General features: G+C 42.1%; 1 protein-coding gene across 2 annotated transcripts in view; it reads left to right on the forward strand.

The window, feature by feature from the left end:
• Window positions 1-24237, forward strand: part of CREBL2 (cAMP responsive element binding protein like 2) — a 294140-nt gene that overhangs the window by 153579 nt on the left and 116324 nt on the right. The window lies entirely within an intron of this gene.

The following is a 24237-nucleotide window of genomic DNA, read 5'->3' on the forward strand; positions in this document are numbered from 1 at the left end:
AGCATACGCTGATGATATTCTGATTCTTTTACTGAGTACATTGAAAAGGCGATTCCAAGCATCACCAAGATTATCCAGAAGTTTTTGAAGAGTTTTGGGTACACTTTAAATTAGGCCAAAACTGAGGTTTTCCTTTTGATCCCTTATATGCTTCTCCCCACACTTAGGCGACTGGTCTTAAGTGGCAGCCCAAACATCTTAAATAATTACACAATCACTGACCAATTTCACATTACATCTTCAAGAATTCAATTTAAAATACTAAATGTTTTGTGAAAAATAAAACTTTAGAGACTATCATGTCAGCCGACAATTAAGATGGAAAAAAACACCACTTGTAAACTAATTTAGTTATTCACTATCAAAGCTGTTCTTAAAGTGTCAGCTCAAATTTTCATCATTGGTGTCCTCATGCTTACATTCGTGAAATGTAGAATATAGAATTTTTTAGTTTGAATGTAGGTATTGTACTGGACTCTGTGCACCAGTTTAAAAAAAATGTTTTTTTATCAGAACATTGGTTCCTTTATTTTTGAATAAATCAATAAATATGGCAACTAGATACCTTGTTAATTTACACAATAGAAGTGGTCCAATCTAGTTTGCACAATGACCCAAGACTCCTTTGTATTAACATACTTAATAGCGGGCATTATATGTTGAGAGTGCTAGGTACGGAGAAACACAAACTCAGAAGTGAAAACTGAATGCAGTGGTTGGAGTTGTCTATACTAATAAGAACTTATTACTATGTAAGGAACTCTTACTCGCTTTGATTCAGCCTCCAAGGCTCTCGCAGAGCTGCGTTGGCTGCCCATCATTAAGCGTATTCAGTTTCAGGCCTTATGTATTGCATTTAAGGCCACACATGGCAAGGGTCCATGGCAGCAGTCACAACATTTTAGACCCTACATCCCAGGCAGGACACTAAGATCATCTAACAGTGGCAACTTCTCTATCCCCAAGATTTCAAAAGTAAAATGGGGAGTTTTGCCTACTCCACTGCTAAACTTTGGAACTCTCTGCCCACTTCTCCTAAAAACGAACATAACCTGCTTCAATTTAGGAAGCGTTAAAAAACCTGGCTTTATTAATGCACCTTCCTAAAACGACTGTCTACTGGTACATCCAGCACCTAGAGACCTTCGGGTTTTGTCGCGCTTTATAAATCTCTCATTTCATTTCATTTTAGCAACATTAGAGTAATGAAAAATGGAGGAAAAACAAAAAGGTTCAAAACCTGTTCCTTGCAGTTTGCATGCTACGCTTTAGATGCTTTGATGCTGGCACATAGCTCAATCTTCTATTTAGAATGATTGTAACTTATGAAGTGCAAGTAAGAAAAGGATCTCTGTCAGAAAAAGACTAAGCTAGCTACATAATATAGATGCTTAGGGAGTTAAGATAGAGGTTAGACTAAGACAAGTTTCAAATACATTGACTGCATTTTGCACAGCATTTTCTCATTACACCTTCAAGATTTATGTACTGGCATGTATATTTATTGTTTGCTGTTTCATTTTCTTATTTAGTTTTTTTATTTATTTATTGCATTTTCATTTATACAACCGTTCAAACAAAACAGGTTCCAGTAGGTGTTAGATATTGTAGAACGACCATACACAGCAATAAAGTGATTCATCTTGTGGTAATAACAGTAGATGCAAATAAGAGTAATTAAGACATCAATAGTATTTCCCTCCCGACCACCCACCACAATTCCCACATGGATGCATAGTGAATGATTAAAACAGCAGTTATCAATGCAACACAACAGTAGTCAGGGCCTATTACTCAGTCAAGCAGGGCGTACGCTACATTAGGAAGGTTGTGGGCATGGGCTTTCTGTGCACGAGTTGTGTATGTAAGCTCTGGATATAAGGCAAGCTTGCAAGATGGTGTATGTTTCTTTATATTGGCTACAAGTTACTGGCAGGGTTTAGAGGACCCACACATAGGGTGGATGTCGCAGGTGCTTGATTGCTGTGTTCCGCGTTCTTCTGTTAATAAGGTTTCCTTCGTGGCAAGTCTAAATCATTTTGGAATCCCTCCAGGAGTAGATTCCTCTCTGATTGTGGTGATTAGAGGTAGGATCCTGATTGGGGAAGATTGCACTTGAGGAAGTGTTTCTGGATCGGCTGACTAGATGTTTGATGCTGCGAGGATCGCATATGCATTCACTACCAGTCGTGCTGGAACACACATGCATTCCAACATAGAACTAGTCATCTGTGGCATCTGCTGCCTTAGGTACGTTCTGCTGTTTTGGAGCCTGAAATATATGGAGACTAGTGGCATTTTGAGATCCTCATGCTCTGATTAAGGAGGATTTCTGTTTGAAGGCAGTGCTGTTCAACATGTAGAGCTATTGTCTTGGCAACGGAATGGTTTTGGAGTAGTGCTTCTTTCTTCAGTAGTGTATCATTCAAGGGCAATAGGCTGCTGCACTCCTTGATTGGTAATGCACTTACCTTCCAGAACTTTAACATGTTACCCTCATTTGGTTTCTTTTTGGGATCGAGTGCGAATTGACCCTTTCATTTCGAATCCTACAAGTGATGCCAAAATGTCTTGTTTTCTCTTCAGAATACCTGAGCAAGACTTCAAAATACCAGGAAGCAATGTGAACTCTCTTCAGAATAGTATTGTACACATTTTAGGATACCAAAATACAACATAAACAAGGCTCACCACAAATTTTCAAGTAAAAGGGAATATTTATTGCAGCAAGTTCTCATATATCAAATGGCAATAATGCACATTTAAAATAAATGCTTATAGTGAATGTATATACACAAGAAGAAATGCATAGAAAGATAACTGCATGTACACAAGAATAAGGTAATAAGAACTTGGAATGTATCACTGGCTGCCTGCTTATCTTCATCATCCTTACCAGCACGACTGAGGAACCCGTTTTCAGACTCAGGCAGGGAAGTCTCAACTCGGCACAATAGCCCTGGGCAGTGGGTCCACTCCCTGAAGAATTCCTGTCAAAGTTCCAAGAGGTCTCTGTCTTTATTCTCTTTACTAACACGGAGGGAGAATTCTTGAAGCTCCCCCTTCCTTCATCTAAAGCGTAGGTGCTGGCTAAATACTCTGTCGAGGTCACTCAACTGGCTCCGAGGAGAGCGGAGGCAGAATTCCTCACTTTCTCATCCTTTGACACTGTGCGCCTCCCACACTGTTCTTACAGCTTATCTCTCTTGCTTGGTAAAGTGAGAAACCTAAACAATTCTGTGTGTGCGCAAGAAACCGGGGCCTACCTGTGTTTGCAGCTGAAAGGCAGGGTAAGACAGATACAAGATGAAACTATGCTCACTAATGTATTAAAGCAACTTTAAGTTAATGATGAACACATGCTCACACCATGTATTAATGCGTGTAACATTACACTCCACCCCTTGACCATTGAATAATAATTAGCCTAATTTATAGGCGAAAAATTCGTAGTTCTAGTATGAAAAAAATATATAAAGTTAGGCACACATTGCATACAGCAATAAATAGATATCAGAATACAAATTCTGATGAAAACGACGCTTGAAATATAGCAAAGTTTCCCAAAATCAGGCAACCATACAAATAACCAATCCCACCACCCCTTGTCCACGTCTTGTTTTTACTCCCTTGACTAATTCATGCAATGCATTAAGATGTGAATAGATGGAAGTGGAATGGTCAGACAAATTGAAACAGCACAATCCTTCAAAATGTGCACAGCCATGGTTGTTTTAACAGCAAATAGTTAATACCAGCTCAATTTTGAAATGCAGCTTTTCTTGTTCCCTGAACATCCAATAGCAATTCAGCTAAAGCAGTAGAAGTTTCATTTATATTTTTCACCATTAAACATGCAAGCTTGTTTATTATCTTAGTATTTAACTCAGGAATAACTACTATGGACGTAGCTAGACTAACATATTCAGTTTTGGATAATAAGGTTACTTTAGAATTAGTCTTTACACAATTGAAATGTGTCTCTAGCATAGTGAGAAAGTGACGCTTAATGCAAAGGAAACATCATAAGCCCTAATCGTTTTAAGGCACATGATCCACCAGTCAGGTTCGCTGGAATGTAGATATATGATGTTACCACATGAAAAGAGCCATCCCTTCGGTAATTTAATATGCATTTGATACTAGTGGTTGAGTCCCTTGGTTGTGGGCATCCCTGGATTCTCCCAGTCCCCTCCGGCCCAAAACAGTCCCAATAGAGCATTCAGAACATAAACACAATGCTGTGATCTATAAGTAGTATTATTAATTCTCGCAAATAACATTTATGAGCAGGCACATGTTCTCCTTTCTCCTCTCCAGGTCTCAATACAACTAAGATGTTGCTTTTCCTGTTGCTGCAATTTAAGCAGGTTCAGGAGGGTTGTTGGGGGATTCAATCCATACTTTGGATCCTGGGTTCTTATCAGTGGCACCAAACCCTCCTTCGCTCGTACAGTAAGAAGGGCTGGGGCAGTCCCCTTCTTAACAATTCCTCCATAAACTGGCATGATGATGATAATCTGAGCAATTCGATCTCCTAGCTACAGTACTAAATCAGTGTCTCCACTGTTCAACCATATCACTTTTATCTCTCTTTGGTAATCAGTCTATTACCCCTCCCAGAATTTGGGAGCCTTTTAAGGCAAGCCCGGAGCGAGGGGCAATCAATCCAAAATGCCCCTGGTTTCAATGAAAGCTATACCTCTGGATTGCAGTCTGTGCATCTATAAGGCATGTCAATCTAGACCTGCTGCTTCTGGGGTGGCCTGATATGGAGCCAAGGGTCTGGGAGTTGTCTCCCAGTACAAGATAGTGTTGGTGTCCATGTGAGGCTGAATCTGCAAAGCTGGTGTTAACATTTGCATTAATAGAGTTTCTGCATTTGTCAAAGGCCTTTTGCTCAAAATTAACAATGCCTCATGCAAGTTATCTCGCCAACTTTTTAATGACCCATCTGACAATTCTTTCAGCTGAGCATTCAACCATCCATCATCCTCTCAATGAGGCCTGCAGCTTGCGGGTAGTCGGGAATATGATATAGCCACTCCCTGTTGTGCTGTGAACAATAATCCTGCACAATTTGCCTTTGAAATGAAGAAGCACTGCCAGTTTGAATCTGCGATGGAATACCATAATAAAAAATAAGCATATTCAGTGCTTTTGAGGTATTCTGCTGAGTGGTGCATTTACATGGAAAGGCTATCAAGTAGCCAGAGGAAATATCCACTATTGTACACACCACTGAATTTGGCATTGGCCCAATGTAATAGATCTGCCATATCTGTCCTGGCAGCTTTCCCCTACTTAGCTGACCTCTCAATACCTGTGGGAATATTCACTGCCCACCCGTTAGTGACTTTCTCTACCAGGTGACCACATTTGCGGTGGGCCCACTTAGCCATTCCCACCAAATCAGACTCCTGTTTCGCCACCTCAGCCTCCAAAATTTTGACTTTCATCTGCAAAGGAATTACACCACCGTTCTAATGAGTCTGTTGGGCAGTGGGTATCTACATGATATATAGTAACTGCTTTTTGGTAACAATTCCCAGATCTCATGTCACAACTCCTTACCCCACACCTCTTTTGATTGTATCATCTAGGTATGAGCATTCCATGTGGGAAGCCAGGTGGCAAACCCATTAGCATAGATCATGAGTCTGTGTAAATTAAGCACTTTCCAGATAATTCTTGTTTCAAAGCCTGATACACACCATACAGTTCTGCATACTGGCTACTCTTTCCATCTCCATTAGTAGTTAACAATATCTTGGTCACAGGATTATGCGACAATGCTTTACAGTGTCTCTTAGCACCCACATATCTGGCTGGGCTATCAGTAAACCATACATGTCTCTTGTCTTCTGAAGACAATGCTGCAAACCGCTCACCCTACTTCACTGGGGATTCCTGTATCTCAGGCACATCCTGTAACCTCTGTATCTTCCACTGCGGCCTGTGCCACCTGCTCATGCCGCATACCTTTTCGGCCTACTCAGGCCCTATCTTGTATTTACCACTTCCACTTGATTATGATGGCTTCCTTCTCATGCTCTATTCTATGATTTTTGGGGAACTCGTCACCCATTGCAAATATAGGAATCTCAAGTCTCAGAATCGCATTGTGCCCCAGGCTCAACTGCTCAGTGTCCACCAGGGCCCAATAACATGCAAGCAGCTGATTTTCAAATGGAGTGTACCGCTCTCCAGCATGTGGTAATTTATTTGCCCAAATTCTACAAGCACCCTCTTCTTTCCTTGCTTTCGCCACAAACTCCAATAGGCATACTGCTCTTGACTGTCACATTAGACTCAACACCCCAATCTCGTACTGGCCACAAATCCAAGGCAAGATATATATAGCCTCTTTTGCTGATTCAAATGCATTTTGTTGTGACAAAGGTGCCAAAATCTGAATAGCAATTTTCATTGCATCCTCTTTCATTCTCTGCATTACATCCCTTATTGTGAACCAGGGCTTATCAGTTGTCGGTCAATCTGACTCAGTTGCGTATTTGTGTAAACTTCCATCTTCTGCTAACTGCAGTAAAGTCGTCTGTGCGATTCTCTGAAAATTACCAAAACTCATCTTGCACAACAGGATCATTGCTTAGTATACAAACCTTTGCCTCCTCTTCATAATGTAAATGCACTCCCTGTGCCTCTAAATCAAACAGGCCACCATCAATGTTTTACCCAACCTCTGTCGGAATTTGTCTATGATTTCACTAATCTCCTGCTGTGTGAAATCCTCCAAGGAGTTCAGCACAGGCCCCTGTGGATTTTGTGGGTGTTGCTGTAACTTTCACTAGTATATTGGGGATGAGCTTGCATGGTTTTCTGACCCTCTGTCTCATTCTTGCAAATATCCTGAACACACTCTTCCCCTAGAACCTGATGAAAATTCTGATGAATCCCATATGTTACCATCCTGTTCCAGGCCTTTAAAAACTCATAAAACTTTAACCAGACATGCAGGTCTTGTGACTTAAATAATATACTCAACCTAATTGTAATGCTCTTGAACTATAACTGGTTTATTTGTTTATCACATATGAGAGCATCGTCAAATACGTGAGGCCAGCATGTCTGCTGTATAAAAAGAAAAAAAAAGTATTTTGTTTGTTTTAATAGACTGAACGTTTGCTCCACATATTATACAAATCTAGCCACATATAGAATAGACATGACCCTCTGACTTGCCTCTTAGTTCATTAACAGCATTGTCATCCGGGCTGGAGCAGGAATGTTTTTCAAATCATGTTTAAAAACTATCACTTTTAATAAATACATAACTAAAGCATGATGCGGTAGCACTCTGTCATTTTCAACCCGCAGATTTTAAGTTGAAATGGTCACAGAATTTCCCGCTTACATGTGGTTTAACTGATAACATTATATAGTGTACGAACAGTAATGTTTGGAAATCAAGTTTCTGCAAATATGTGTCATTTGCACATCACCAAGTACAGTGTTCTGAATTGTTTTGATGTTAATAAGGTTTTATTAAGCGTGGCAAATGCCAAAAGGCGTTTTGGCGCTGACCACAGAACAGGTAGCAGTACTGCAAATAGAACAGGCCTAAACAGATACTTAAAAAGGTCAAGTTTTAAGTTGCTTTCTAAAGCTGGATAAATTAGACTGAAGTTTAAGTTCCAGGGGTAGAATGTTACACGGTTTACATTGTAGTGGAATACACAAAGCTTCTGCCTCCCCATGAGACTTTTTTGCAGTAAAGTATTACCAAGGTTCTGATGCAGAGAAGCGCAGATGTCTTCTATGTGCATACCACTTAAAACGTATCCGCAAAGCTTTTGGGTCGATCCTGGTGAGGGATTTATGAGACTGTGGGTTAAAGGCCATCCGTTTCTTGATACGGAGCAAATGAAATTCCTTTGGAACATGTTACACTGAGTGAATTTTGGGACTGCGGCATTCTGCACCAGCTGTAGTCTATCCAAAGTGACTGAGTGAAGACCCTTATACAGAGCATTGCAGTAGTCCAGTCGAGCCAAAACCAGAGCAACGACTACTAGTTTTTGTAGCTCGCTCGCGAGAAAGGGGAGAATTTATCTTAGCATTTTTATTATAAAAAAGCAGAACAAAATGGTTTTGCTAACCTGGCCTCTAAAAGTGATATTAACATTAAACATTACTCCTACGTTCTTGCCATAGGCGCTGGTCTCAGGTGAGTTCCACGAGCAGAAGGCCACCAGGAGGAATTCCAAAACAAAGTGCCTTTGCCAACTAGCTTAATTCAGGCAAAACTGAGGTTTTACTAAAGGCAGTTAAGCCTCATCCACTTGACCACCTCAAATATACAGTTGTTAAACCTCCTGGCAGCATCTTCACCATTGCTCAAAATTGGGGCAATAATTTGAGTATCATCAGTATAAGCAATAGTGGAGAAGCCAAAGGATTTGAGTTTAACAAAAGGGGCAACATAATTATTAAAAAGCGTAGGGCTCAAAGTAGAGCAGAGTAACAAAAAAGGTTTAGACTTGAAATCACCCGGACAAACCATCTGTTCCCTGTTTGAAAGGGAGGAATCCAGATGGTCAAGAGCTGCGTGACAAATCCCAATGTGGGTTAAGCGATCGATGAGGAACTCATGGCTCACCATATCTAATTCCGCAGACAAGTCGAGAAGAAACACCATTGCCTTCCCGTCTTTGTCTAAAATAATCCTGATCTCTTCCGAAGCTACCACTAAAGCTGTTTCCGTACTGTGGTTGGATCTAAAACCATGTTAAGCTTCATCCAAGAGTGTATGCCTATTCATAAATTAAGAAAGGACATTGTTAAGATGCCTTGCAAGCATTTTAGCCACCATGGGTAAAAGCGACATAGGGTGGTAATTTTGATCCTCATTGGGATTAAATGAAGGTTTTTTTTTTTTTTTTAAGAGGGGTAGTATCAAAGCCGTGTTCCATTTATTTGGGTACTGAACAGTAGCAATAACGCTGTTTGTCAAAATGGTAGCAACTTTCTCTCCTAGCTCTTGTTAAAGTTTTGGCGGACAGGGTTCAGAGGGCAAGCCTGATTTTAGTAAGAGCAAGAAGTTTGATTGTCCTTCCTTCAGTAACCAGAGGAAACTCACTGAGCTCTGGTTTATTGAGCTTGAAAGTGTTTTCGCTGGAAAAGGATGGGTGACTAATAATGTTCAAATCAAAATCATTATTAACTGCCTCTACCTTGTTTCTAAAGAAACCAACTAGGCTTTCACACAGTACTTGGCCAGGTAAAGCAGTAGCAAGGTGAGAAGGGCTTGATAGCTTTTAAACCGTTTTAAACAGCTCTTTTGTAGAATTTCTAGCTGAGTTAATCTTATCAGTAAAGTACCTTGTTTTGTCAAGAATAACTATGTTTATACCCTTGTAGGAGTTTTTTATATTTGCTCTTTTCTATTAAAATATAACTATTTCTCCGATTTCTCTCCTGCGTACGGTATCTTTGTTTTAATTTTCAAAGCTTAGGAGAGAACCAGGGTGCCGTTAGTTTGGCTCTGTCACTTTTTGCTTGTTTCAGAGGGCCTAGTTCAAAAACTGCTGAGCTAATCCAATTTATATATTTGGAGGAATCCGCATTCGGTTTATTTATCAAGAGGTATCGTAGAGGTCAGAGTACTCTTGAACTACTTTATATCCATTCGATTCCAAACTAGCTTGTTAATAATCAAACGTCCAGTAGCAGTGGTATTTGGAGTAGGAATGTTTAAGCTAAAACGAATGGCTTTATGATCTGCCCACGTTATAGGCATTGCATTATCAAATTTTAAGTTTGAATCACTGGAGAAAACACCACCCAGGATATAACCTGCCTCATGCGTGGCGGTGTTCACCAACTGTTTAAGATTAAAACAATTCAAATTGTATTATCAATTGTGCAGTTTCTGTATTGTCACAATCTTCCAAGTGAAAATTAAAATCCCCTAAAATGGTGTACTTAAGGTAGTACACACTAGAAAGCATAAACTCATTTGAATCAGTAGGAAAGTAAATTTTGCCCCTGGTGGCCTTTAAGTCAAAAGACCATTAAAGCTGACCTTGTTTGCTCCTATTTAAATCTTTGTTTGCATCACATTTCTTAATTACAAAAATTTAAATCATGATTCCTGATATATTTTGAAATATTTGTACTATTCATTACAGGCTATTTAAATTTTGTGAAGATAAACAACTGACCTCTTCAAACACCTCACTTGACAAAATCCTCTAACTGTAGTAAGAGCGAGAAAAATAAACTCAATTTTCCAAGCAGCAATTAGTAAAACAAGCATTGAAGATGCAATAGGTCTCGCCTTTGATTAAGTTAAAGCCATTTGCTTTGCTAATGGTATTGTATAGCAAAGCAAATGGCTTTAACTTAATGAAATGCGAGACCTATTGCATTTTTATTGCTTGTCTGCTCTGCTCTGTAAATTTGTCCTTCACCTGAGTGAATCAGGGGCTGGGTTGGATTCATTACATTACGAACAGTGGAATCTCAACATTCCTCTGCCGGAGACACATTACAGTCTCCCTCAAGCCCACGTAGCTAGTTGTATCAGCAGGGACAGGAGCCCAAAACGCCTGATCTTAAGAGGGGCCCCATCGCACATTATTATAGACTATACAGCATCAAAGTAGGCAGAATGCATCTTTATGGGCCAGAGGGAATATAAGGACTAGAGTGACACGTACCTTGTTGTTTGCCCTGAGGAGGCTGATACACACTGGGCAAAACGTGTTAACATTTACTCAAAGGAGCAGGGCTTTAGGTGGGCTGAGTCCTGGCCGTGCTCAGCATCGGCAGTTCTAAAAAAAAAGCAGGTGCTGAAACGGCTCCCTTTCAAGATCTCTATTATTGCCCTCATCCTTTGAGTGGAAAATAAAATCTTAACTTGTCAGCTGTACCACTCTTCACTGTCTTTGATGCATCTTTAAAGAGGCTCGTTACAGTTCTTTCACAGTCTCATCACTTCAGAACTGGAGCATTTTAACTACTATTTGATGCAAATATGCCATTGCTGTTGCTTATTTATCGTATGCAACTAACAACCATTGACAAAGACAATAGTCCTGGGTTGCTGGAGGTGTAATGTTACTTGTTGTATTATATATCTGGATGCAAACTCGGACAAAAGCAGCAAAATACAAGTGGGTCGGAACAATGTTAAGCAGAGATTTCGAATTTGTGTTTTAAGCCACACCTTTAATTAGATCAGCCACGCCCCTTTGAGAGACACCCAGTTTTTCATCCCACTTAAAGCCCTGCATAGGAGCACACCCAAAAATAAGAAATTCCACAAGGACCTACATCCGGAGGAGATCACTTTTGGAATGTATCCTGTTGCAGGGGCATTTCTGGGAGTGGCAAGGTATGGAACAAGACACCCCAGAGGGCAAGTAACGCATAGGCTCTTTGTGGCCAATTATGTACCTGGACAACAGCAATTCAATAAGTAAAACTCTTTAATGGCACTACACTATACAAGAGCCAGTCAACCAACTCACTGCCACATGAAGCATTCCCACAAGCCACCCAAAATAAAGACATGTTCCACATTTCACGGACATAAATTAGGTAAGCGTGGTACACTGATGACCAAGGAGGAGAGGATATAACAAGGGCCGACTGAACAGCATACTTTTTTTTTTACCTCCTCTTTCACAAGAATTTGACACGGTGACCTCAGTCTACAAACAATTGCATTGAAATGCTTGTATTAATATCGAATGACCGTGGAACGTGTTAAATGTACTAACGTCATTGATACGCTTTGTATTTAATCACAAAATACAATGGCTTGCTTACCCGAAAACCAGCGCTCTCCGCAGCCTCTTCCATTTGTTTAAAACCCCCACCTTAATCGTGTGGCCTTCGATTGCGAATGGCACGACATGCCGCTATGCTAAGAAATAACGAAATACACCATCGCCCAAGCAGCACCTTACGTTGACAGCGCGTGCAGAAGTTCACAAGTGAACTTCTAATTTGGGGATATCGCGAGAGGTAGGAAGCACTGTCGAAACTGATATAGGACTAGACTGTTTATAAAGAAACAGAAAGCGGGAGGCACACTAAGCGGCTCTGACGTCATAAAAACGTTTATGGACGTGTATATGCCACTAGAGATGTCGAAATTGAATGGTTTAGTTAAAACTGCAGTTTTCTATTACACAGTAGTGTCCTCTCTAAGATGGCTTTCCCTTTGACGAAAAGCCAGGCTGTCCTCGCCTCGTTCAGAGTCCCTCCGCTCTGTTACTCGGGCTGCATTGTTAGACGCCTATGTCAAGGTGAGCTATACTTCTTTGTAAATATAAAGAGTATCCGATTGGAATAGGTACACTTTGCCGTGAAAAGAAAATACCGTTATTGACATTCGAAATGTTTAGTGTGGGACGGCTTATAGGTATATAAGCTTGAAATGTTTACGTGCAGCAACTCTGTTAATAACAAGCGAGGTACCACAAAGTCAGCCGCGTTTTTACTTTCGCAGCGCGATGTAAAAGTAAACACACGGCTGACTTTGCCAAGCTGAGTGAGGGGAAAAAAAAAATGCGTAGGGAGTAATGAAGAGGAGAGTACCACGCCGCCGGTAAAAGAACAAATCCCGGTGGGCGGGGCCAAAATGAGACAAGGCGGCAACAAGGAGGGACTAATAAGCCTCCTTTTACAATGAGAAGCCCGCGTTTTGCATGCAAGATGATGCTGGCCAATTAAAAAGATGGGCGGGGTTCAACTCCGCCTCTGAGAGCTTCGGAATCTGTATTGATTCCAAGAAGCTCGCGGATGCCGAGAGCAGCGCATACGCGCTGCTATCTCCAGCTGAGACCTAAAAAGACCAGCTTGACCTCTTTTCCTTGAACAGACCGCAAGTGTGTCAAGACTAAAACAACATTTACTGACCTCTTTATTTCTCATTCGCTTTCTGAATTAACAGAACACCTGCTCCTTCCCAGCTAAAGTTCACTTAACAGAACAGAAAAGTAGGTTCTAAAAATAGCTCGACCTGATCAAATCTGGCTCGCCATTGCTAGTAGGTGAGTAGATTTTTCAAGGCCTGCACTCCTTTGGGTTCCAATTTAAGCTGGCCTTAGCAATAGCCAAATGCACCTTTCTCTTGTTAACCCTTCCTCTCTGTTTATTTTTATTTATATTGTGCTACACGTATCGCTGCTTTTTCAGCCACATGCTGATAAGTTTCTAACTTCTCTTGCCATAACATATTCTGACATGACCGCTGTACAGAAGTATTCTTCGCTTCCACTAGCCTTTTTTCCATCTCTTCGTGCTCCTTTTCTAACTAAATACATTTTTCATGCATTTTCCTGTAAGCATATAAGAGGATCCAGCCTCTTCAACCCAATGTACAAAACTCTTTACCTTTTTCAATTGGAACTTTTTGCAAGCAAATTAATATATCTTCTGGCTGCACATCAGACATACACACACTCCAATTCTCACTCAACACAGCACTATGCGACCACTCATGAGCAGGCTAACTATATGAAACTATTTCCCACCCTGGTATTCGATTTGGTGTCTGGGAATCTGCTTTATCCATTTTTGTTTTTCTGCCAAACATTCTGCCCCTTTCATTTCGAATCCTACAAGTGATGCCAAAATGTCTTGCTTTCTCTTCAGAACACCTGAGCCTGACCTCAAAATACCAGGAAGCAATGTGAACACTCTTCAAAATAGTGCTATGCACGTTTTAGAATACCAAAATACAACATAAACTAGGCTCAACACTCATTTGTCAAGTAAAAGGGAATATTTATTGCAGCAAGTTCCCATATATCAAATAGCAATTATGCACATGTAAAATAATTGTGTATAGTAAAAGTGTATACTCAAGAATAAATGCATTGGAAGATAACTGCATGTACACAAGAATAAGATAATTAGAACTTGAACTACATCAACGACTGTCTGTTCAGCTTCATCATCCTTGCCAGCACGACTGGGGAACCCGTTGACAGTCTCAAGCAGAGAGTCTCAACCAGACACAATAGCCCTGGGCAGTGCATATACTTCCAGAAGTGTTCCTGTCAATGCACCAAGAGGTCTCTGTCTTTATACTTTTTACTAACATGGGGAGAGACCTCTGGAAGATTCTACTCCCTTGATCTGCACTGTAGAGGCTGGCTACACACTCTGCATCAAGGTCACTCAGGCTCAGATGAGAGCTGAGGCAGAATTCTTCACTTTCTCATCCTCAGCCTCCCACACTGTGTTCTAACAGCTTATCTCTCTCGCTCATTGAAGTGAAAACAATTTTTTGTTTGGCCAAGTAACATTGGCCTGCCTACGTTTGCAGCTGAAAGGCAAGGTCAGACAGATACAAGATGAAACCGTGCTCACAAATGTAATTGACGCAACATGGCGTCAATGGTCAACACATGATCATTACACCGCTACAACCCAGAGTAGCTCCTACTGGGGGGGTGCGGGGGGGGGGGGTGGGTGTGTGTGTGCGCTTCCCCCCCCCCTGCCACCCTCCAAATAGAAGCTTCCTGATGTCTTTAGTGAGCAATCGTGTTGTGATCTCTGTAGGAAGACACCTGGAGCCAGGAGGTATTCTTAAGCCATCTTTATTCAGTCTCCAGTTCAGGTTACATCTGTCTCTACTCCAGCCAGCCTAGTGTGGTACCAGCCCCACCAGGAGCAGCCTCCCTAGCTGCTCAGCCCATCTTCAACTGCCAACACTCATCCACTCAGACACCCAGGCATTCCATGCATCACAGGCACACCAACATTCTATGACCATCTCACGCTCTGGCTGAGCAGCTAGTGGCAGCAGGGCTGGACTACAGGTTAATCAATTAAGTAGGATATAACATTATCCCTTTTTCTTCAATGAAAACAAACATGCAAGTGAAAAAACATCAAGGAAGAACTATCCACAAGAAAAATGAATAATGGTACAAGTCCCACGGATGCAAACATAAAATTAAAACATCGCAGGAGAAAGAACCATTATACAAAGAACGGATAAGATAAATACATTTGATAAACAATATCTCCCATCCCTCTCTTAAAGAAATAACAAACATTTTGAAGCAAGAATAACATTACCCGAAATACATTTGAAGCATTATGCATTAAACACTGTGACGTAATGCACTACAACAGAAAGAGTAAAAGACCCCACACAACCAATGCCCAAAGTCATAACCTAGAGTAGCACTAAAGATAGCATACCCTACTACTACAATCCCAAAAGAAAGGGAACTAAACATGTATATGGGTCGTCACCCATAGAAACTCCCGTGAAAGGACGTACAATAGTACTGCGCGCAACTACAACCCAACCCTGTGTGAGGGTTAACCATAAAAAGATGTACATTAGTACTGCGCGCAACTATCTATGGACTAAACCATAGCTCTAGCCTGTGTGAGGGTTAACCTAGGTACCATGCATGTAAGGGAACTGAACCAATGTCCCAACCTCCTTGTGGAGATTACGTACCCCCATGTAGGAGTAACCAAACGAAACTGATAAGAGCTCCTGACCCCCTTGTGGAGGTTACACACCCCATGTAGGAGTAACAAAACAAAACTGAGCAAAGGGATGTTACCCACAACCTTCCCTCGTGTAGGGAAACAGTGTGATGACCACCCACAGGACTAATGGAAGACCCTTCCTCAAACTGTAATCCTGTGGCATCACGACATCAACTATACTGTTGAAGAAAATTACAAAAACTAACCTCTAAGAGATAAGAACTCTATAGGATTAAACACAGCACACTAGGCCAAGTTGCGAAGATAATGACATAAATCAACACTGTGAACATTTAGATAGGTAAGCAGTACCATAAGTCATAGGTTATAAACCACACTGTAGTCAAAATTAATGGAGTACGTTCTTGTGTGTGGAAAACCCCTCCCCCCTCAAATTTGTTGATACAGACTAACCCAGTCAGATGACATAACTTGCCAGAAATACGGCACAGAATTTTTATAGTCAGCCAGTCTATGACAGAACATATTAAGCACACTTTTGAAAAAAAAATGAGTTCAAATACAATAGTAGCTGAGACGTGAAGTTACCGCTGAAAATGTCACTAAGTAGATTAGAAATACAACCTGTTATTTAAAAGGAAGAATCCATTCAGCTTTGAAATTGTAAAAACAGAACCTTCCGAAGAAATGCTGCACAGATGAGATGATAATCAATTACCTTCTCAGAGCGCCACAAACTTGTGTCCAAATGCTGCTCAGCTGATCAGTGTAATTATTTCCTTTTCTGCGCGCCGCTCAGCTGTGAAGAGAAATGAAGAAAGCTTTCCGTGCAAACAATCTTTTAATGCACTCACACGCAGCATTGTGAAGATAAACGGCATTCCAGAAAGAACTCAGAGGATTGATGATTGAATGAAACACGAACACCGTGGTTGGCAAATGGAAGCTGAGTGGACGGCCAATCTGCAGCATACAGGAACCACCAAATTGGAAAGCAATAGCGGCCGCCAGCCACAAGATGGTGGCACGTTTTCAGACGCAGAGCCGAATGGCTAACAGGACGTCTGAGCATACAGGGCATGGAAGCAAGCAGCATAACACGGGTAACTTGTCCCCGGCGTCACAAAGATCCACGGAGGCATCATGGGTGAAGGTAAGACTGCGCGTGGGCTGGAGACAGCGTGTGCTTTCATTTTCAAATCACAAGAAGGCAGTTGAACTGCCAAACGTCGAGGGGCTGTGAGTCAAAATATTATAAAATTGACTTACTTGAGCATGAAAAAAACATTTTGGCAGGGAACGTCACCTCACAATTGGCATCCAAACAAACTCGTAAACAATAAGAGCTTCGTTCTCAAAAAAATGTACACAGCTGCCCCTGTGCTAGCGAAAACAAGTGCCCGTGTGGGGATATCTATTCCAATGTAGACAGGAGCTAATGTGTAGATGCCACAGAGTGCCCGAAGACATAGAGCTGGCACCTTGCCTCTATAGCAGACATCGAGAGGCTGACAGACTTGAAGCAGGTCGGTCCCTTGTCTCTCCAAACAATCTGCTGCACAGTAGTACATTTAACAAAAAAAAAATGTAGTCACTTTCATTGAAAATCCATGACTCTCACAATGGTCATAAGTCCTTAATGGAGCATTCCATGAATTATCTATGCCCAATTCTTGTGATACCACACCACAGCAGTGTAGCGCTAGTAGGTACTAACATTGCTTCAGATTCCAACATGCTGCAAATGTCCCAAAGCACCAAAAAATCTCCATCTGTGCACTAACGCTGTTTTTCTGACCTCTTATTGACGAGGAATCACAAATTGTGCCTTTATCTTAAAAACACTGTAGACTCTGTAGAGCGCTGTGGCTGGAACACCAGATGTGGCTGTAGTGCAACTACTCCACCAACTCACTGTAATCCTTTATGTGGCTGTAGTATTCCCAGGCTGTAGTGTCCTTTGATGAGGACACTGCTCTTTGGGGCTGTCCGTTGGCGAGGACACTGGTGGGGCTGGCGCTGGCTTTCCTGGGAATTCTTTCTTTATATATGTAGTAGCTTGTAGGATCTCTTGGTTTCTCCTTGTTTCCTTTGTAGTTCCTTTGTTTCAGTGGTTCACCAAGAGTCTCTAGGGTTCAAGTCCGCTCGTCGCCAAAATAAATGTTGTGATCTCTGTAGGAAGACACCTGGAGCCAGGAGGTATTCTTAAGCCATCTTTATTCAGTCTCCAGTTCAGGTTACATCTGTCTCTACTCCAGCCAGCCTAGTGTGGTACCAGCCCCACCAGGAGCAGCCTCCCTAGCTGCTCAGCCCATCTTCAACTGCCAACACTCATCCACTCAGACACCCAGGCATTCCATGCATCACAGGCACACCAACATTCTATGACCATCTCACGCTCTGGCTGAGCAGCTAGTGGCAGCAGGGCTGGACTACAGGTTAATCAATTAAGTAGGATGTCTTCAGTGAGCAATCGGGTAAGCGTAATCTCAGAATATTGTCACATTGCCATTGTGAATGTGCTACAAACTGAGAACTAACAAGCATAGGCTACACTTTCAGGCACATTGTGTAGTTTAAATGCTTGCCCTATGCATTGTCTAAGTTAATGTGTCACTTTACTACTTGTTACGTTGCAGAGTGATATTTGTCCTACATGTCATTTAGCTGAAATTATTGGCAACATGCCTTATACGTCCTTACTTTCAAACCCACTAATTATAGTTGTACATACATCTCTACCTTTGATAGTGGATCATTTTCTTAGTGCTGTTTCAGGCCAGGTTAAAGTTCAAAACTGTCTGTACTCTGAGTGGGGTTTTGCAACAACCAGATGTTCTTATTTCAGTACTGACAAGAGTCACCTAGTAATGCAAGCTCAAATTCCCCCCCCCCCCCCCCCCCCCCCCCCATTGTTCTTCACCAATAACCTGATTATGAAACTTGGAACTTTCCAGTGATGCACTGGTACTGATCCGGTCTACTCTGCACTCGCACTTTGCAGCAATGAAGCTCATTCATTTTATTTACAAGCAAGATATGATTCTCATATAAAAAAACCTAATTTCTCCTATTTTATTAATGTTTGGTGATGCTGCACAGCAACAGTTGTTGTTTAAAGTGACATTGGAAGCTACTTAAATGCCCCAAACAGTGCCACATATGTTTAAGAAAGTTTTCAGTATCATTTTGTGTATGCATTATGATTCCACTGGGGCACACCACTGGTTGAGATATAAAAATTATTTTGCACTAGAAGTAAGCAAGCTGCCACATTTAGTGTTGATTGGCCTGGTATTTAGATTTGTAAATGAAGCAAAAATAATCAAGTTACGTTTCTTCATATGAAATCATGTTGAATCCAGATTCTTCATTCAAATCTTATATAAATTTCATGTCAAGAATCTACAATCCCTCCACAGTTTATATAGCTTTAGGTTTCACGATTTTGCACATGATTGGACGTACACGGTTATCATAGTGTACAAGGCTTTTTACAGACTTTGAGATTTTAGTATGACCACAGTATCCTACTCCGCCGACACAGCTTTAGCCCCTTGAGGATTACCCTTGGGCCTTCTGAAAGTGTCTATTCAAAATTCATGGTATTAGTCTCGTGTCTGAACATGTCAAATTACGACTCCCATTACGCTTGTCAGCAAGATGTGTCCTGGATTCAGTCTAGTTTGTGGACTATAACAGTTTGCTACAATTCAGATTCCACACACATTGAACGTTGGTGGCCTATTATCACTATATTCTCCCAGTGAAAGTTTATCATTTATTCATATCCACTTCCCCGATATGTTATTACATTTTACAACTGAAGCAGAACCCTTTCTATCATGTTTTATTTAATTTGTTATTGTATTTAGCCTCATCACAAAGAACATGTGTAACATACTTTTTTTTTAGATGATGTGTCTCAAATATCTGCTTTATATCAAACTTAAGAAAACTAAAGTTTTCTAAAATTAGGTTCTTTTACTTTACATATAAGCTAATTCACGGAGGTTGATATAAATATAAAAAAGTAAACCAACCGTTTTTATGGTGACTGTAGTGTCCACCTATCCTGTCCCCCCCCCCCCTCCTCTTCCTTACCCAGAAGCATTATTGTAATAAGCATAGAGTAGGCTGTCTAAAATCTGTGTCACCTTACTCAACCAAAGAGTCGTTTGGCAGCCAGTTGCACCATTCGGCATGCTTTTAGTAGTAATCAGGGAATCCTCAATGTTGCTCATCTCTCTGTATCCAATCACTGTGTCTTCTATGCTATTGCTAGCGTTGCCTATGGTCCTGGTCTGTCTGGGAGAGGTGTTGTACAAATCTGTCATTCTAACATTTGCTCTGTTAAAAAACATAAAACACATGTTCAGAAGTTGAAATCCAACTAGCTTTTAATGCAAAATATAAAGCAACAAAGCAAACAGATTGAAGACCCTTGTCATTTCAGTTGACCAGGGCACTTGCAAGAAAACAGTCAGTTGGCGCAAAAGTAAAGAGTGTGAGTGTGTGTGTGTGTTTAATTCAAGTCAAGTCAATACAACAAGGCCATGAGACAAACGTGTTACTGTTAACTAAAACCTATCTAATGTACAGGTGTCAGGTTCTCACCTTCAGGAGAATATACCATTGACAAAATACTGCTTCCCATGTCTGGCTTGAAAACATAGTTGTGCTATTTGGAAAACGTGCAAGGTACAATACTGGGCTCTGAATTCTGGGTCATTAGAGCCATGAAAGCCGGCAAGCATATTCATGGTCATGGGAAATTTCAAGCTAATATAAAGCACATACATATTTCCCTAAATGGTTGATGCATTCAGAATTACGTTATGTTTTTGCTAACACAACATGTAACCAGGAATATATAGGCTTTCCTGTTTTCAGTGTCTTATTTTTGGTAAATTCTGGTGGGGTTTTTCAGTGTTTTCAAGTGATTTCAATACCTTAAACAAACCCGTGGTTATACATTTTCACACAGTTAAAAACAATAGAAGCAGAGTTTTTACGGTGTATATGGAACATTTTGCTTTTTTTATTGCTTGCTTTCTGCACTGATAGAGCATGGTATATAGACAGTGTACCTACGGTGTGTATGAGGTCCAAATGTATTTTTACAAATCAAACTTATTGTAGTACACCATACAATACTTCTTCAATGAGTCTTTGGTCATGCACGCTGCTCTTTCCTTCCCATATAGACTTTTATCAGTAGAGTGTACTTTTTTTTCACATAATTATCAATAAAGATCCTCACATTTCTTGCCTTTGCAATGATCACTCAGCAAAAATTCTGTAAACGGTTGCCACATGGAGAATATAGTATTTACGGCCTCTAGGACTGAGAACCACCAGCTAAGTGACACAGTTGGGATGACCCTTTCTTTTTTCTTTAATGCCACACAAAATTAGAAATATTTGCGTTTTAGTTCCTGTGCACCAGAATTGACTAAAAAGTCAATAGCATTCTTCATTCATTCTGAAGATTGTAAAGATGCTTTGAGCATACCATCTAACAAGTGGCGAGGATCTCTTACAGGGAAGCTCAGGTATCGATTTTGACAGGTCATCAATCTTTTTTTCATATACATAGCTGAATCACTGCAAATACGAACAATCTCGCTACAATCTTTGTTGAACTAGTAAGAACCTTTTGCAGCATCATTCCATGTGACATTGCGTTCCATGTTTTCTAAAAATCTGGTGTAATGTTCTGGATGCTTGGTGACAGTACTCTTTTCACCTATACCTGTCTCTACACCTTGCATTGAATATTTAAAGCTTGGGGTGTTTGGCAATTCACCTACCATCAATACTGACTCGCTAGAAAAAGGGGCTGACGTATCAAGGGTTTTTACTGATTCTCTGTGGGTAAATGTGATGGTACATATTGGGAAAGATTTTTATGAAACCAGCCATTTTACGTAGCGAAAGAATCAAACGTTGCCAAAATATCAAATATGATTTCGATATTTCCTGATTCTCTGCAGTTTATAAAATAATTAAACAAGAACTAAAAGATGCTTCTAAACCCTGCTTTTTTAAACCAAAGGCCACAAAACTGAAAAAAGCAAAAGGAAAAAGAAACAATATTTTATTGACATCTCTAAACAACAAATTCAAGCAGAATAGTGTTAGACCAGTCTTTATCGCTGCTATCTTATAAAACAAAGTTACACTGTCACCTTCGGGAAGAAATAAAAATGACCCTTTCACTCTCCTTTTCCTTTCTCTGAATGGCCTTTAGTTTGTGCAGGTGTTTTTTCAGTGTCTATATGTTTACACTGGTGAGGGCTATTTCCCTTTTGGCGGGGTTTTATCAGTTATTATAGTTTTTTTTTTTGGTAAACTTTATTTTCTGTTTATATATTATAAACAATAACACACAACTGGCATCAAATCAGTGTATGCAAGCAGATCGACGACCTTTTTAGCGGCACTTAGGACTACAGGCGGCATCAGGGAGGGAAAGGACTCATGGGGAAAGGACTCATGGGGAAAGGAAACTATAACACACAATTATAACACCAAGAGGGCATGGCACTGATGCAGGTGGTGAACATCACTAGGGTCGACCCTCTCGTTCCCTGTCTGACCCAGACCCAACGGGCGTGTCCAACCCACTGCCCTCACTGTCAGTTGTGCCCTGTGGGGAGGGCTCCTCTTCTGCCAGCCCAGACGCACACATAACGCGCCAGGCCATTAAGTCGTCCTGTAGCTTCTCATCCCTCCGAGTGAGTTGCATGTGGGTTTCCTCGGCCAGGGACCACTCTCGGACATCTCTAAGCCAAGTGGGTACCTCTGGGGCCCTCTTCCCCATCCAAGTTATCGCCACCCTGCGCCTGGCTAGTACCAACATTAATTGTAGGAATTTATACGAGAGTTTCTTTTTCTTGGGTTTCCGGACTAATGCAAGCAGACAATGCAGGGGTTCACGCGCCATCCGAAGGCCTGTAGCTGCAACTATTCGCTCCACCACCCCCACCCAGAATTGTTTGATCAAAGGGCAGTCCCATGCTAAGTGTAGGAAGCCCGCTTTCTCCGCGCCACATCTAGGGCATCCATCTCCCCTATCTCCAGAGATACGCTTCAGGGATACCGGGGTTAGGTAGGTGCGGTGTAAAAAATTAAAGTGCGTCAGTTTAAACCTTGCATTGCATGAAACCGTACGTGTGAGGGAACCTATGCGTGCCCATTGTCTCTGTTCCAGCGGAATGTCGAGATCCGCCTCCCAGGCAGCCCGGGATGGTAGCACCGGGGGGGGGGGGAGGGGGGTTGAATCCTGATTCATGGCCTTGTACAGGAGAGAAATCAGTTTACGCCCTTTGCCGCAGGAAAGGAGGATGTCCAAGGTGTGGGTCCGTGGCGGAGCATCTGGGTACTGGGACCAGGTGACCTTCACCACATCCTGGAGTCCCCGGTAGTGTAGGAATTGTCTCCGTCCAAGGCCAAAAGTCTCTTCCGCCTGCTCGTAGGTAAGGAAGGTCTCGTTAGGGTAAAGGTCAGCCAGAACTTCGCAACCTCCCTCCCTCCAAGATTGAAAGGACATATATTGCCCCATGTCGATAAAGGGGGCCAGTATCCAGATCGGGAGCTCCCTGTGAAAGGGTGCCCTCCGTAAGACCTTCTCAACAAACCGCTGCCATATACCGGCCGTGTGTCGCACAACATAGGGAAGGGACGTGTCCGCCCCCCCACCCTGCATCAGGGCGACCTGTAGTGTCTGGATGTCTACCCTACCAGAGAGGAGGCGTGTCTCCCAATTGTCTGTGTCTGTAAACCAACGGGCCGCATGTTGTAACTGGGCCGCGTAGTAACATAGATTGAAGCGTGGAGCTTCAAGGCCCCCCCCTCGAAGCTGCGGACAACGGTGTGAAGAGCTACCCTACTGCGTCGGCCCACCCATAGCAGGGACGTGAGTAACGTATTGAGAGTGCTGAAAACTCGTGGGGGGAGCGGACATAGCGAGTTCTGGAGGACATATAACATCCTAGGGAGCATTAACATCTTGGCGACAGCCAGCCGTCCCATCAACGCGAGTGGTAGAGAATTCCAAAAAGACACTGACCGCTGTAAGGACGTGAGTATCCGATCCACATTCCAAGCTAGCACCTGAGTGTCCGTCGGCGCCTCCTGCATTCCAAGGTAACGGAACCCTTCATGTTCCCAGCGCAGGCCGAGGTCTGGTAGGTCTCCCAAGGACACCGAATCCAGCCCCGCCAATGGAAAGATCAGTGACTTACTGCGGTTAAGTCGTAATCCAGAAACCTCCCCAAACCGGTCTAAGTGTTGCAGCAGTATCGGCAGTGCATGCCGGGGAGAGGCCAAATAGTACAAAGCATCGTCCGCATATAGGGAGATAACATTGCACGTGTCCCCCACCCTGATACTCCACTGTTCCATATCTGTCCGAACCCGGACAGCGAAGGGCTCTATGGCTAGGGCAAATAGTAATGGCGAGAGGGGACACCCTTGGTGTGTACCCCGTCCCAGCCGCCACTCCTCAGACCACCCTGGCATGGGGGCCGTATACAAAATGTGAATCCAGCGACAAAAAGCGGGACTTAGTCCCACAACACGGAGGACCTAGAGGAGATAACCCCAATCGTCTGTGTTGAACGCCTTGGCGAGGTCAAAAGACACCAACACCATTTGCTCCTTCCGACCACGCACCTCATGTAGAATGTGATTCAACCGCTGCAAATTCATAGCAGTGTTGCGCCCCGGCATGAAACCGCACTGGTCCTCGTGGACCAAGTGAGTCCTGTACGGCGCCAA

Source organism: Triturus cristatus, chromosome 4_1 (assembly GCF_964204655.1).
Source record: "Triturus cristatus chromosome 4_1, aTriCri1.1, whole genome shotgun sequence".
Classification (NCBI taxonomy): Eukaryota; Metazoa; Chordata; class Amphibia; order Caudata; family Salamandridae; genus Triturus; species Triturus cristatus.